This window comes from Phyllobates terribilis, unplaced genomic scaffold, assembly GCF_046119375.1.
Source record: "Phyllobates terribilis strain yellow unplaced genomic scaffold, ASM4611937v1 Scaffold_9__5_contigs__length_417890890, whole genome shotgun sequence".
Lineage (NCBI taxonomy): Eukaryota > Metazoa > Chordata > Amphibia > Anura > Dendrobatidae > Phyllobates > Phyllobates terribilis.
Genome location: NW_027362769.1, coordinates 108,840,086 through 108,856,229, shown reverse-complemented (window position 1 = coordinate 108,856,229; position 16,144 = coordinate 108,840,086). Strand labels below are relative to the sequence as shown.

General features: G+C 45.7%; 1 protein-coding gene across 4 annotated transcripts in view; it reads right to left on the bottom strand.

Annotated features, from left to right (window-relative positions):
* The window catches only part of WIPF1 (WAS/WASL interacting protein family member 1), a 72,376-nt gene extending 63,088 nt beyond the window's left edge, over positions 1-9,288 (bottom strand). The window contains exon 1 of one of the 4 annotated variants that reach the window (XM_073646900.1): positions 9,149-9,288. The gene's annotated coding sequence lies outside the window, so the exon portion shown is untranslated. Of the gene's footprint in view, positions 1-8,944; positions 9,094-9,148 lie in introns of those variants that run through there. The other 3 variants (XM_073646903.1, XM_073646902.1, XM_073646904.1) reach the window with 3 other exon arrangements.
* Between the last annotated feature and the right edge of the window lie 6,856 nt (positions 9,289-16,144).

Sequence of the window (16,144 nt, the reverse complement as noted above, 5' to 3'; positions counted from 1 at the left end):
TGAGCTCTCAACAGGGAGGAGGGACACTGAGGAGCTGTCAGTCCGGTTCGGTGGGCAGAGATTGAGTTATATTCATGAACACTCTTGGACTAATTTTTAAAATGTTCACATAGGATTCGCAGTCATTCGGACATGAATTTTTCACAGCGAGTACAAGTCTAAGAAATCTATTTTGTAAGGTTTGCATTGTGAAACCTGGTGACAGATTCTTTTCTTAATAAAGTAGTCACCAGGCATACGTATGTCCCTTGGTGCACAATAAATTAGCATAATTAAAAAACAATCACTGTACTCACATTCTGCAATCCATTCCTGGGGACGGGCAGCCATCTTGCCCCTCACTGATGCTATAGTCGAAATAAGCATAGCGAAGACTGGCAATGAATGATATTAAAGAAATCCTATCATGTGCCAAATTGCTATTTACCTGCAGATATAGGGTTAATCTGTACATAAAAAGCATTAACATGTTGCCTGGCCACCTTACTGGAGCAGTGGCTGCAGAGAGAAAATTAATATATATCCCCCCTGCAGCCTCTCGCTTCCAGTCATCGGGGTAATGCAGGGGGCTGCAACAGTCACCCCTCACTATACTGTGAGCATAGGCTTTAAACAATCCCCAGCAGTTTGATTGACAGCTCGCTCTGAAGCACATCCGTGCTGTCAATCAATGTGCTGGAGAGTGGTTACTGCTGGGGAGTGTTACAGCCCCCTGCATCACCCAGATGACCGGAAGTGAGCGGCTCATAAGGAGGATATACAGTAAGATCATTTCCTTCCGGTAGCCGTGCTGTCAGTAAGGCGGCTGAGCAGTATTCTAATGCTATTTACCTGCAGATGAACCCTATTTCTGCAGGTAAATAGCCTTTTTGCACATGAACACGCTTAGCTCTCATATTAGGTAGATCTGTATGTGTCATTTACTTATTGCCAACAAATTATACATTAGCAAATCTCTAGACCTCTATAATGCAGAGGTTCCGAACCTTTTGTAGGTTGCAAGCTGCTATCAAATAAAACTGGTGCTGGTGGTATTGAGCCACTTTGAATATTAAGAGGGATATTTGAATATTAACCGGTTGTCTGCTGACATAAATTTGCTTGTATGTTTTCCAAACCGAAAAAAATTAACAGGAGTATAAGTTGGTATGAAAGAAAATAGGAGCATGTTCACACTGGCATTAAAGAGACAAAACCTAACACAGAAACAAAATGAGAATATATCCTGCTGTAAGTAAGTAAAAGCAATATTGAATATAAATACCATAGGATACATAGGTAATCACCGTGTTTTATAAAAAAAGGTATAAAAGCCATCCCACCAGCGTCAAGGTGACCCAATCATGATGGTCCTAACCTCTAGTGTTAAAACCTTATCATGTGTAAAAGTGAAGTCAATCTGAATAACAGCGAGCAGGACCGGGTCCCGAATATGGACACATTTGCTGTGTATCCATATTCAGGACCTGGTCCCAGAGGTTAGGGGTTAAGATCATCCCAATTTGGGTTCACCTTGACGCTGGTGGGATGTCTTTTAGGCTTTTTTTTAAATAAAAAACGGAGTTTACTAAATACCCTATGTTATTTATATGCACTATTGCTTTTACTTATGTACTTACAGCAGGGTATATGCTCATTTTGGTGCAAGTGTAGTTTCCTGGACCACAGGACTAGCACTGAATACGGGACATTATCAGTGCAGAAATAATAATAAAATAGATAACTAAGTTTTCATTATTTCCATTTGTAAAACATGCAACTAACATTCAAATAACTCATTCAATATATGACCAAATGATAAGGTTCTTAACTCAGTATTACATGATGTGTTTTTGCCCTAGTACCAAGTGCAAGTAATAGTGTTATTTCTCTGGGGCTACAAAAAAAAACACTGCAAAAAAAAAAGCTGCCACATGTCGCTTCTAATCCATGGACTGAAGCACATTGCTCCGAGAATGAGATGAACAGAATACCGCGGTTTGAATGTTGATATGGATCTCCTCATTGAGTTGTACCCTACCCCAATGTTTTGGTTTAAAGAGATTGTTCGAAATGTTAAAAAAATTTGAGGCACATAAGAGACACTTCCAGTCTCTGTGGGTTCCTGTCTTAGGAATGGGGGCCTATGGCATCGGCAGATACAGACAGAAGAATGGCCCCTGTGCAAGAACAATATATGGGCCCTGTGCAGACTAATAATTTGTTTGTGACAGAAGCTGGTTGCTGCTATGAGATGACAGTGACCCCACCCATACCTTTTGGGCTACAGGTTGTACCAATGGTATGTCCACCATTGGCCTATGAATGGCAAATGTATAATGCAAAACCAATGTACAAATATCCTTAAACTGTCAGCAGTTTTTTGTTATGTAATCTGAGAGCAGCATAATGTAAGGGCTGAGACTCTGATTCCAGCGATGTATCACTTACTGGTCTACATGCTATCATTTTGATACAATCATTGTTTTTTTCTTCTGCAGATCTATCAGTGCTCAGAATGCTGAGCTGTGTATAACCCTGCCCACACCACTGATTGGCTGCTTTCTGTGTACACTATACACTCTCTGGGGGCGGGGTTACACACAGCAGTTGACTAGGAGGCAAGTGCCTCCTAGTCCTGTAGTGATAATCTCTTGCTGATAAAACATTGATTTTATTTAAACAGCAACACAGCCTGGTAAGTGACACATCCCTGGAATCAGGGTCTCGGGCCCTACATTATGCTGCTCTCAGATTTCATAACAAGAACTGCTGACAGATTTCCTTTAAAAGCATTAGCCATCAATCATAGCACCAAGCTAAAGTACCATGCATCAAGCCAGTTACAAACTAGCATCAGGCTGTGAGCCCACGATGCGTTTTTTAAGCTTTTCCGCAGCGGAAAAACGCTACAGAAACGCTTAAAAAAGGCCTGCAATGTTCCCCAATGATAATCTGCATGTGCGAAAATTTCCGTTATCATTGCGGAAAAAAACGCAGCACTACCAATTATTTTGCGGAAGTGCTGCGTTTTCGCCGCCATTGACTTGCATTGGAACGCATGGGATCCGCATCACTGCATCTGTAGATGCGGAATCAAAGCGTTTCAATGTGCGGATGGTACCCAGCTCTGGACCCGGGTACCATAGAACCTGTAAAAAAAAGAATAAAATAAAAAATAAATATTATACTTACCTTCTGATGGCCCCCGCTGCGCTTGTCCTCCCTAGCCGGCAGATCGTGGTGGACTGGAGGACCTGCGCTGACGTCATAGTCATGTGACGGCAGGTCCTTCAGTGTACCGCGAGCTGCCGGCAGCCAGGACGGAGCGAAGCAAGATTGCGGGGGCCATCAGAGGGTAAGTATAGATTTATTTTTTTATTTTTTACCATTCTTTTACGGTCACACTATATAAATCTATGCCGGTTGCATGGATTTATATAGTGAGACCAAGTTATCAAGCACTTGTCCAAGTGATGCTAAAATCGCTTGGAAAGCGCTTGACAACCCGCATGCGGAAATGCAAGTGAAGAACGCTTCACATCCACATGTCCCTGGCAGGAAAAACGCATGTACAATCCGCATGTACAATCCGCATGTGTTTTTTTCTGCCAGGGAGATGCAGAAACACTCAGGAAAAATCCGGAGCATTTCTGCATCGTGGGCACATAGCCTTAGTAAGTGGAACCCATGTGTATATTACATATATACCGTACATGTGTACTATATGATATAGAAGTGTGTTTATAACCCTGAACCTTATTCTAGAGCTTCGTCTTAGTTTGTTGAATGCAATTTGAGCAAAATCCCCAAGTGTTTTGTAAATATTTAAAATTACAGAAAAGTTTCCACTTCTGCTTTTGAAACTACAAAACTAGAAAAACAGGAGATCACCGATCTACAACAGCAGCGATGTGATGGGGAGGTGCAGATCTGTCAGGCTGTGGAACTGCCAAACAAAACAAAACAAAAAAGTAACAAAAATTCTATTTAAATATAAAAATAAACAAAAAATTGGCAATATTCCTATTGCAGAGCAGCTGATAAGCACATACACTATAATCCCTGCCTGCATTCCTCCAAAGAAGGTTCCGTTCTTTATTAATAAGGGCTATTAGGCCATGTTCCCACCTGTGAAAACGCAGGCTTTTTAACATCTGCATTTTTTTTCAAGGTATCGGCATTAGCAATCTATTTTGATTATTCATGAGTTTTTATGACATCACATTTACGTTGCTTGAATTGTTAGGCTATATTCATACAGTGTTTTTTTTTTTTATACAAAGTAAAAGCTCAGATTTCTCATGCAAGCGCTTGTTTTGTTTCCTGACTGAATTTGAGAACTGCGGCGTTTTTTTAACCCCTTAACGACCATGGGTCTTTCTGTTTTTGTGTTTTCATTTTTTGCTCCCCTTCTTCCCAGAGCCAGAACTTTTTTAATTTTCGTTCAATATGGCCATGTGAGGGCTTATTTTTTGCGGGACGAGTTGTACTTTTAAATGCCATCACTGGTTTTACCATATCGTGTGCTGGAAAACGGGAAAAAAATTCCAAGCGCAGTGAAATTGCAAAAAAAATGCAATTCCACAGTTGTTTTTTGGGTCCGTTTTTTACCACGTTCACTTATTGCTAAAACTGACCTGCCATCATTATTCTCCAGGTCATTACGAGTTCGTAGACACCAAACATGTATAGGTTCTTTTACATTAAGTGGTGAAAAAAAAATCCAAAGTTTGCTAAAAAAAAAAAAATGACGCCATTTTACAAGACCAGTAGCGTCTCCATTTTTCAGGATCTGGGGCTGGGTGAGGGCTTATTTTTAGCGCGCCGGGCTGACGTTTTTATTGATACTATTTTGGGGTAGATACGATGTTTTGATCGCCCGTTATTGCATTTTATTGCAATATTGTAGCGGCCAAAAAAACGTAAATCTAGCGTTTAGAAATTTTTTCTCGTTACGCCATTTACCGATCGGATTAATTATTCTTTTATATTGCTAGATTGGGCGATTCTGAATGCGGTGATACCAAATATGTGCATGTGGGTTTTTTTTTTTAATCATTTTATTTTGAATGGGGCGAAAGGGGGGTGATTTAAACTTTTATATTTTTTTATTTTTTTTATATTTTTAAAAACATTTTTTTTTTACACTTACTGCATGCTTCAATAGTCTCCATAGGAGACTAGAAACAGCAGTTGTCTGATTGCTTCTACTGCATACAGGTGATGAGCAGATCGCTTGTATGCAGTAGAAATGCTCACTTGCTATGAGCGCCGAGCACTAGGTGGCGCTCATAGCAATTGAGACATGACAACCACAGGGGTCTGCTGCAGACCGTGGGTTGTCATGCCCACTCATCGATGACCCGCGATCACGTGACAGGGTCACCAATGGGCAGGGCTTAGGACGCGCTTCCCGGAAGCGCGAGTTAAATGCTACTGTCAGAGATTGACAGCGGCATTTAACATGTTAACAGCCGCGGGTGGATCGGAATTCCACCGGCGGCTGTTGCGGGCACATGTCAGCTGTAAGAATCAGCTGACATGTGCCCGGTTCAGTGCGGGCTCAGCGCCGGAGCCCCCGATGAACCGGCCTTTCCGACCAGGTGCATACTATTACTGACCTGATCGGAAAGGGGTTAAACCTGCAGTATGTCAATTCTTTTAGCGTTTTTGCAGCATTTTTTCACCCTCAGAAAGCAATGAGAAAGTATAATCAACACTGCAAAAAAAAAATAATTACATTTTTCAGCAGCATTTGTGTGGAATGAAACTAACTTTATTAAACATGTACTGTAGACAAAGCCACAGCCAAAAAAAGTTGCAAAAACGTGTCCAAAATGCAGCAAAAATGCCACGAAAAACACAGCGAAAATGATGCAAAAAGTTTTAAACACAGCATTTTTAATGCCAAGAGAGCAGGTTTTGGCTGCAGAAATGCTGCCTGTGAACATAACTCTAAGGGTATGTTCACACATGTTGGGTTTTTCAGTGTCACAAATCTGCAGCAAAACCTAATCTATGACAGGAAATCAGCTGTGTCAAAAACGCAGGTTTTGCTGCGTTTTTTGATGCATTTTTTCAGCATTTTTTTCACTGCCCTTCAGTCTCTATTTATGCATGTACATAAAGTCCTGTGAAAAAAAAGAACCCCATTCTATTTTGCCATCAAAAACGCTGAAAAAACCCTGATACAAATTTTGGTGCGTTTTTTCGGCGTTTTTTCACCACCCATTACTTCCTATAGGTGAAAAAACGCTGGAAAACGCTGAAAAAACGCTGAAAGAAGTTTCATGCTCTATTTTCCAAAAACCCAACCAAGGCACAAAATACACAACAGAAAAAAACCATGATGTGTGAACAGAGAATTCAGGTTTCTCATAGACTTTGCTGGCATTGCAAAACGCAGCTGAAAATTTGCATAAAAATCTGCAGCAAAAAACACTGAAAAACACAACATGTGTGAACATAGCCTAAGGCTGCATTCCCATGATGAGCTTTTGGTGAGTTTTTGATGTTGCCGAATTTCTGCACCATTTCTGCACCTATTATTTCAATTAGGTTACCTGTGGGTTTTTTTATTGCGTTTTTGTGTTCGATTTTTTTATCATGTTTTTGACACTAGTGCTTTAAATAAAGATGTTTTATTTTTGATAATTCCTGTTATTTTGACAAAATTTTATTGCTATACTTAGGTGCAGATTACATGCGTTTTTGATGTGTTTTCACCACGAAAGCGCACTTAAAACGCACATGCGTTTTTTTCCTGTGGAATTTCCGCACCTAATGTAAGTCTATGGGAAAATCTGCACAGAAAACTCAGCGTACTCGAAAGAGAAATGCACATGTTGCGGATTTCAATCACGCACCGCAGATCAGTTTATGCTGAACAAAAGAGAAGCCCAGTGGACATGATATTTCTATAAATCCTATCCACTTGCTGGAACTATAAGACGCTGCATTTTTGATGCAGTGAAAACATGTAGCGTCAAAAAATCTCCAAAAGCACATTATGGGAACATAGCAGATTTTCTACACAAAAAAAAAAAATCAGTGTTTACTCTACGAGGGAACATGGCCTAAGTCCCAGCACGAGACGTGAGATCTGTAGGTTTCCTAAAAGTAATGTATACCACTACAACAATGCCTAATATATATACCTTGAAAAAAAAGAAAGTAAATGTCACACCAAAAAGAACACACAGAACGTATGATATCAAACAAAGTAGTATATTACTATAATGATAATATATGAAATAAAGTAAATGCCTTCTCTATTCAGGTGATCACTGCAGATCTGACTCCTGAAACCTTCAGGGATCATCTGTTATTGCTGGAGGAAATATTTAACGCCGGTCATCTAAATGAATGGGAATCGTCTAATACATGGATGGTCCAGGTTTACCAAAATGGGAGCTGCTTTTATTTAGCTACAATGACTTATAAAAGTGGGTTCCTAATGGGAACCTCCTATTATGCCCCCCATATTCTAATAGAGGGGCTCTCTACTAGTTCTTGCAGGAGGCAGATTTTAACTTTATGGGCTCGCTCACATGAGCATATACATCGGACGAGGTCTATCCGATATTTTATCAGATAGTGCTCGGCCCAATGTTATACTATGGGGCGATGCAGATCTGTTTGATTCTGCATGAGAAAACAATAGCAGCAAATTGCAGCACAAATCGGATGCCTCTCATCCATTCAAGTCTATGGGTGCGTGGAAAACATTGCACTGCACTCGGATGACATCTGAGTGCAGTCCGATTTCTGCTGACTCACATAATGGAGAAGATGGAGAAATCTTGTTCTCCATCTTCTTACCTGTGCTACGATTTCCTCATCCGAGATCACACTAAGCTGACACTCGGATCAGAGTTTGATAGGAGTGTCATTAACATAATGGATCCTATTCTCTCGGAAGTGAGAATCTACTCTCGTGTGACCCCGGCCTCAAGGCGACTCTCTCTATAATGTCTTCATTGGGAACCATCTGACCAAAATCATGACCGTACATCACACTGAAAAGTCTCTGAAGATTGGTACATTTACAGTAGTGTTAACGACTAACTAGAAAAAGATTGAATCGTGTCGGCTAAATGTCTCTAAGGGTATGTTCACACTAGGCGTTTTTTTTTTAGCTTTTTTTATGCAAATTTTCAGATGCATTTTACAGTTCCAGCAAAGTCTATGAGATTTCAGAAATCTCATGCACACACATTGTTTTTTTTGTCATCAGTATTTAGTGCTTTGCGTGTTTTTTTTGCACAACAGAGCATGTCACTTCTTTCAGCGTTTTTTTCTGCGTCTTTCCCCCATTGAAAGTAATGGGTGGTGAAAAAATGCTGCAAAAACACTGCAAAAAATGCAAGTATCAGGTTTTTTTTGTGCCCCGACCTCATGAAGCTGAATAGGTCATTTTTTTTTTGGTCACTAAATTTTATCAGCATGAAGAGACAAATGGACAGTGACAAAAACACAGCAAAAAATGCAATAAAACCACAGCAAAAAAAAAACAAGCAAAATCTGCTTTTTTGAGGCACAAACTTTACTGCCAAGAGATCATGTTTTGCTGTAGAAAAAAAAAATCGCCTAGTGTGAACATACCCTATCAATGATCAGGTCATCAATAGCCTAAAAATGATCAGTTGTCAGTATTTACGTAAGGATCAGAGGAAGTTACTGCAATTATTTGTTACATCTGGCAAGAAAAAAAAATGACAGTATGTGAAAAAGTAAAAAAAAAAACTAACTTTAGAGTACAATAGAAAAATGTCTCATTGAGGAAAAAGAGATAGGAATCTTAACGGGATGCAAATCAAGGGGGAAAAATCATAAGAAGCAAAGAAAACATAAGAAAGCAGAAAATTGAGAAGAGTGCAGTGAATGGGTGAAAGAGCGCACAGGAGTTAACTAAGGCAAAACAAGTGACAAAAAGTTAGAGAGTCAATCAGCAAATACCTACAGAGGATAGTCCTGAGCGTGGCCTGGGGCAGCTGCAATTGTCGCTCTGCATTAGATGACATGGCAGTGCAAGACAAGTAGCATAAAAGAGGGGATTAATGCCAGGGATCTGACAGCCTGGCTCAGAGTATAAGATCCCAACACCACACCCAGCCCAGCACAGCAGCACATAGCAGCTCAGAGCCACTGTCCTGGTGTCACTTACTGGCAAGGAGGGAAGATGGTGAGGACTCCTTCCAGATGTTCTTCTGTCTCTTTCCTTGGTTGTCCCAGTCACCGGCAGTTGTGTCTTGTTTTCCAGACTTCTCCTAGAGTTCTGCAAAAAAAAAAAAAAAAAAAAAAGAGAATTCTGACTTCCCCTCAGTCCGGAAACATTGAAGTGATGCAACAGTTCCCACATGTGGCTGCTGCTGATCCAGCCTGAGCTATATACTGCATCTGGATCAATACAGGATGAATGACTACAATCAGCAGCTCAGGTTTTCTGCCTCATATCAAGATGGACTAAAGTCAGCACAAAGACCTTACTATACTATACCTCTCGCTGTTTCTTCTCGTCCTCTTACAAGTTCTTTACACACACACTAAACACTAAAGTACAAAGATCTGCTGGTGTGTCACCTATACGGCTTCAGAATCCAAAATGTTTCAGGTTTTGTTTCCGTAGGATGTTCTTTTTTTTTTTTTTTTTTTATCATATGTAGAAAAATGCAAGCGTCCAGATGTTAGCAAGGAGTGGATGGAAAAATATTGTCTTCCAATTTCATTACACCGCTTTTCTCCTGTTGTGTGTTTTAGGGCACCGTGTTGTTTTTCTTGGCTTGTTTTCCTAACAAGCCCTTAATACCACCCAAAAGCAACATTTTTATAGGATATTTCATATCTCCTTCACTTTCGTGTAACCTCTGGCAGATGAAGTTTCTCCACCGCGCTAAAACATTCCCAAAACCGCTGTGAGCCAAGCTGTAAAGAAGTCGTATCGGAGAGGAGCCTTCTGTATATGACTTTGCCAAATGGTTGTCCCCAACTTAGATACTTTGGATAGGTCATTAATGGGAACCTATAAGGTGAAAAAACGCTATTAACGCTGCCTTTATTCTCTCTGGCGTTCAGTCAAGGGGGCGGCGTCAGCGCGGGTTCAGTTACCGCTTTGTGCATAGAGAGTGGCAGCTGTACCCACGTCCCCCGCATTGACTGACAGTGACGCGCCCCCTGGGCCAGTGCTATAGTGCAGCGCGCGTGCGCGCGGGGAATACCCGGAGCCGGATCCGATGGGGGTAGTAGTCTTCGTGTGGCGGTGACCCGGTCCGTGCCCAGGGTGGTCAAACTAAGTGGCAGTTATTGGTATGATGGTATTAGTGTCCGACTACGCCACCCGTTGAATGCGGCTATGAAGCCGCCGCTGCAGGGCAGTCCGCTGAGGCCGGTGGTACGGATGTGCAGCGTGGATGGTATAACCCCCAACGGGAGGGGTATGGCCTCAGGGCAGAGGATGAGGTTGATGTTGGGAGTGATGGTGTGGATGTCCCAGCACTAACGGTGCGACAAGGAAGCACGGAAACGCGAGGGTACAGTTCAGGGTCTTTACTGATGGTACAAGGCAAATTCCCCCGGGAGTACTGGCTAGTAGTTGGGGCCTGGTTAGTCTGCGAGTAAGCCGGAGTTCCCCTGGCCAGGTGGAGTTGTAGGCCTTCCCGTTAGTCTGTACCCTTCCTGGATACCCTGCTTTTGGCGGTTACAAGTAGCCCACGTCCCTGGGTATACCGTGTGGTGCTCACCCGTATGGCTGGTGACCTGGGGCCTCCTGTTAGCCTCCGCTCCGGGATGGCGGTGCTGGTCCCTTCGTTGTGACTGAGCCTCCGGGCTTTTATGGCCAGAGGACCTGGAATCCCCTGCCGGATGGATTCTGCTGCTGGGTATATCTTAGTCCCCACAGCCTCGGACTCCTGTGTCCGGTTTTAGTACCTTCTCCCAGGGCGAGCTCTGCACAGCTCCAGCCCCTGGCGCTTCTCCTTGGCTCCTACAGAGCTCCTGATGTCTATCTGTCCCTGTTTCTGCGTGTCCAGACCAGACTCCGTCTCTGTCTGGAACTCCTCTCTCTAACCCTGCCTCAGCCCCAGTTTATGTAGGGGAAGTTCTTCCCCTCCCAGGACTGGGCAGGAGGTGTGGCATGCTTAGGATTCCTGCCCAGGAGACCTCCCACCTGCTCACAGACGTAATACTGCTATTACTGTGGAAACCAGACCCCTGGGGTGCCACATTCCCCCCTAGTGAAATTTAGTACTCCCGGACTAAACATAACAGGGTATAAACAATAACAATTAAATACATGAGATGGTCACGGCGTGTCCGTAACCGGGAAGCAATAAGGGTGTCCATTTCACCAAAGAACAGGGAGCCGTAACCAGGTAGGGGTCTGTCCTGCCCCGAGTCTTTAACAGTCTGTAGTTCATTCCTGGGTTACGCTCCAAACATATTTACAACAGAAGTCCGGTTACTCACTGTCCATAACCTGTCAGTCCATATAAAGAAACCTGTAACTGAAAAACATAATTAGCAACGGCTACAACAAAGCAGGTAAACATAAAATAGTTAAAGCAACTAGCCAACTTAGATTCTCCAACGTACGGGCACCTGGCCTCTGGTAACCCTAGTGGACCTACGGAGCTCACTCACTGGTCCTGCACTACAGGGTGTAGGAGGTGTTATGGGCAGGCTGGGCAGCTTTCTGCGCACTCTTTGGCTCACTAGGGGCACGGCCAGGCTCACTACTAGCAGAGGGTTGATCCTCCTGTACTGCTGGTGTGGACTCTTCTGCTTCTTGGGCCGGCTGCTCTTCCAGCTCTACTGGTTCTTCTGTAGGCACTTGCGGGGCTGGCTGGAGAAAGGTGAGGACGGGTACCACGACAGCACCGTTTACTTGTGTCCAAGACCGGGGGAAGTCTCCGAGTACAGTCCTGATCATTTCTTCCCTTTCCTCTGCGGGTCGAGGGTTTTCTTGATCTTCTTCTTCAGGGCTTTGCAGCTGCTCGGGACACTTCTTCAGGTGGTCTCTGGAGACAATGGCTGTGGTTTCTCCTCCATCCTTACTGATCACGCAAATCTTTGGGCTCTCATGGCTTGATGGCAGTACGGTGTACGGGTCCTTCTCCCACTGGTCGTCCAACTTGTGGAGCCGTCTTTTCCTCTTCAAGACCTGCTCTCCAGGTACCAGGGGAACAGCGGGAGCATACTGATTATAAGCCCTCTCTTGCCTTTCTCTAGCTTGAGACAGACTTCGCTCCACGCTCTCCTGCACTTTCCGATACTGCTGCTGCCGCCCTGTATCCCAGTCTGCCTCTGGCGAGGTGTCCTCGGGCGTCAGGACTCCCATATCCAGGTCGATAGGCAGCTTACCAGGTCTCGCTCTCATTAGGTAAGCCGGGGTACAGTTGGTAGAACCTACAGGGATGTGGTTGTATAGGTCCACCAGATCAGGCAGCTTCTCAGGCCACATACTGCGTTCTTCCAGGGGCAATGTTTTCAGGAGGTCTATCACCACCTGGTTCATCTTCTCGCAGAGTCCATTAGTTTGTGGGTGATAGGGCGTTGTTCTTATCTTCGTGCAGCCATACAGGTTGCAGAACTCCTGGAAGACTTCCGCTTCGAAGGCTGGCCCTTGGTCTGTCAGCACTTGGTCCGGGTACCCGTGTGGACGGCAGAAGTGCTGCTGGAAGGCTCTAGCTGCTGTTTGAGCCGTTAAGTCCTTGACCGGGACCACCACCAGGAACCGGGAGTAATGATCTACGATTGTGAGGGCGTAGACATACCCAGATCTGCTTGGAGCCAGTTTCACATGGTCCAGGGCTACCAGTTCCAGTGGCTGTCGGGTGATGATGAGCTGCAAGGGGGTCTTCTGGCTGGCACGGTCCTTCCTTCTTAGGTGGCACGGTCCACAGTCTCTGCACCACCTCTCGATGGCTCCTCTCATGCCTACCCAGTAGAACCGTTCACGCAATAAGAACTCCAGCTTCTTCCACCCGAAATGTCCTGCTCCGTTATGGTACGCCTCCAGAATCATAGCCGCGTCTCGTCTGGGGACCACTACCTGCCAGGTCAACTCATGTGTTCGAGAGTTAACCATTCTCCGGCACAACTTCTCCCTGTAGAGGAACAGCCTACTTTTCTCCTTCCACAGTTGCTTAGTCTCCTCTGGGGCGTCTGGGTCCAGACTGGCATCGGCTTGGGTCAGCATTTCCTTCACCAGGCGGACTGCAGGATCACTGTCTTGCGTCTCCGCCCAGTTGTAGTGGGGCAAGGGATTGAACGTCGCGGAGCGCCTGTCCTTCACACGGTTGGAATACAGGGTAATCCCATGACGGTGGAACGCAGGGAGCTCAACTTCTTCCAGATCTTCTGGATCTTCCCCTACGTCCGGTAAGTTCGGCATTCTAGACAGGGCATCCGCGTTGGCATTTGAGCGTCCTGCCCGGTATTTGATGGTGAATTCAAAGTTGGACAGGCGAGCCATCCATCTCTGTTCCAGAGCACCGAGCCTTGCAGTGTCCAGGTGTGTCAACGGGTTGTTATCCGTGTACACGGTGAATTTGGAGGAGGCAAGGTAATGCTTGAAACATTCGGTCACTGCCCACACTACTGCCAGGAACTCCAGCTTGAATGAGCTATAATTCTCAGGGTTCCTCTCGGTGGGTCGTAGCTTTCGGCTGGCGTAAGCGATTACCCGTTCTTTTCCTTGCTGGATCTGGGACAGCACGGCTCCTAGTCCGATGTTGCTTGCGTCCGTGTGGAGGATAAAGGGCTGGCTGTAGTCTGGATATGCCAGGATTTCATCCCCCGTGAGGGCCATCTTCAGCTGGCAAAAGGACTCCTCTTCCAGCTTTTCCCACCTGAAGGGCGGCTTCTGGTTTTTGGCTTTTCGAGATTGACCTATCAGGAGGTCCTGCATAAGGGCTGCCATTTTGGTGAAACTGGGAATGAATCTTCGGTAGTAGCCTACCAACCCGAGGAACTGCCGCACTTCCTTTATGCTGGAGGGTCTTGGCCAGTCCTTAATCACGGTGATCTTATCAGGGTCAGGAGCCACTCCGTCAGCACTCACCACGTGTCCCAGGTATTGCACCTTTGGTTTCAGGAGATGACACTTGGAGGGTTTCACCTTTAGGCCGTAGTTTGCCAGAGCTTCGAACACTTCTGCCAGGTGTTTCAGGTGGTCCTCGTAGGTCTTGGAATAGACGATGACATCGTCCAGGTATAACAGGACCGTCTCGAAGTTCCGGTGTCCCAGACAGCATTCCATCAACCGTTGGAAGGTTCCTGGTGCGTTGCAGAGCCCGAACGGCATACAATTAAATTCGATGAGACCCATCGGGGTGGTGAATGCGGTCTTCTCCCGGTCTGCCTCTGCTACAGGAACCTGCCAGTACCCGCTAGTAAGATCCAAAGTAGAGAAGAAGTTAGCAGATTTTAATGCAGCTAAGGACTCTTCTATCCTTGGTAACGGGTACGCATCTTTGTGTGTGATACGGTTGACCTTCCTGTAGTCTACACACATTCTCATAGTGTTGTCCTTCTTTTTCACTAAGACTAGTGGAGCTGCCCAGGGGCTACAGCTGTCCCTGATTACCCCAGCCTCCTTCATGTCTCTAAGCATCCCCTTGGCGTGTTGGTAGTGTGCAGGGGGTACGGGTCGGTATCTCTCCTTTATGGGAGGATGGTCTCCCGTGGGGATGTGGTGTTCTACCCCCTTTACTCGCCCGAAGTCTAACGGGTGTTTACTAAACACTCTCTCGTACTCTTGAACCACCCGATAGACTCCTTGTTTCTGGTGTGAGGGAGTGGAGTCAGTACCCAGATGTAGTTGCTGACACCAGTCCTCCATTGGTTTCTTAGAGCCGTTACCTTCCTCTGGTTGAGATGGAGGCAAGGGTTCCACGGCCTGTACAGAATTCTGGTTTATGGTGAACAATTTAGCTAGCGTGGCATACCGGGGCAGGTGTACTTCTCTCTCACCGATATTTATGATGCGAACGGGCACCCTCCCATGGCGTACATCGACCACCCCCCGTGCTGTCAAAATGGTGGGCCTACTGTCTGAGTAGACGGGTTCTACCATTGCTTGGTAGTCTCTACCTCTTAGACCAATAGCTGCCCGGCACCAAATCATCATCTCACTTTTTGGGGGCATGGCAATAGGGAACGGGTCACACATTCTCACGCTACCTATCTCACCACCAGATGGTTCCACCTGTTGCCGCTTCATCAGTGCCCGGATCTCTTTTTGGAGCACACGCTGCTGGCCGGAACTGGCGTTCTTGGCAACCTGCTGTAAAATGAGAATCACCTCTGCAAGACAATTTTCAATTACATTGGTTCCCAGGGTGATTCTAGGGTGACTCTCATGACGGTCTATGTCCACTATAATCAGTCCTTGTGCCGCCAGTTCGACTTTACCGATTTTAATGGTCACCTCCTTGAATCCCACCTGCGGCACGGGCTGACCATTGCTGGCGACGATACTCAGGTCGTCATCTGGGTAGCGGGTTATGCCCGAGTCATTCCAGTACTATTTAAAGAGCACGTACGGGATGGTGGTCACCTGTGACCCAGTGTCTAGTAGGGCACTCATAGGAATGCCATCCAGTACCACAGGCAAGATTGGACGTCCCCCTACGTATTTATCACGCCAGTTTGATGGGCCTGATGGTCTTATGCCTGGGGGTTGGCCCTCTACCCCAGGTTGTGCCCGTTTAAATGACAGTACCTTGCCACATGTCCGGGTTGATTGCAGCGGCGGCAAATAGGTCATCCGTCCTCGTTGTAGTGATCGCTGGGTCTTCCTCTGGCCGGTGGGGTCCTCCTTGGTCGGCACCACGGGATGTCCTCCGGTCCGGATGCCAGCTCGATCTTCCCTGCAGTAGAAACCTGTAAAGACTGCACAGTTCGGGTTAGCGCGGCAACGCTTTTAGTTAGCTCTTGGACCTGATGGTGCAGGTCTGTAGCCGGGTCACTGTTTAAAGCCTGCGCATCAGCTCCCACAGGCCCTGCAGACAAGGGCGCCGTCTCCTGGTGATAAGTGATAGCAGGGCGCCTGTGGGTCACAGCGCCACCTGGTGCCGGTTCTCGGAGCACCCGGATGGCTCTGTCCTTGAACTGTGCAAAGTCCAGGTCAGGGTCCTGTAAGGCCATTGCCCGCAACTGGGTT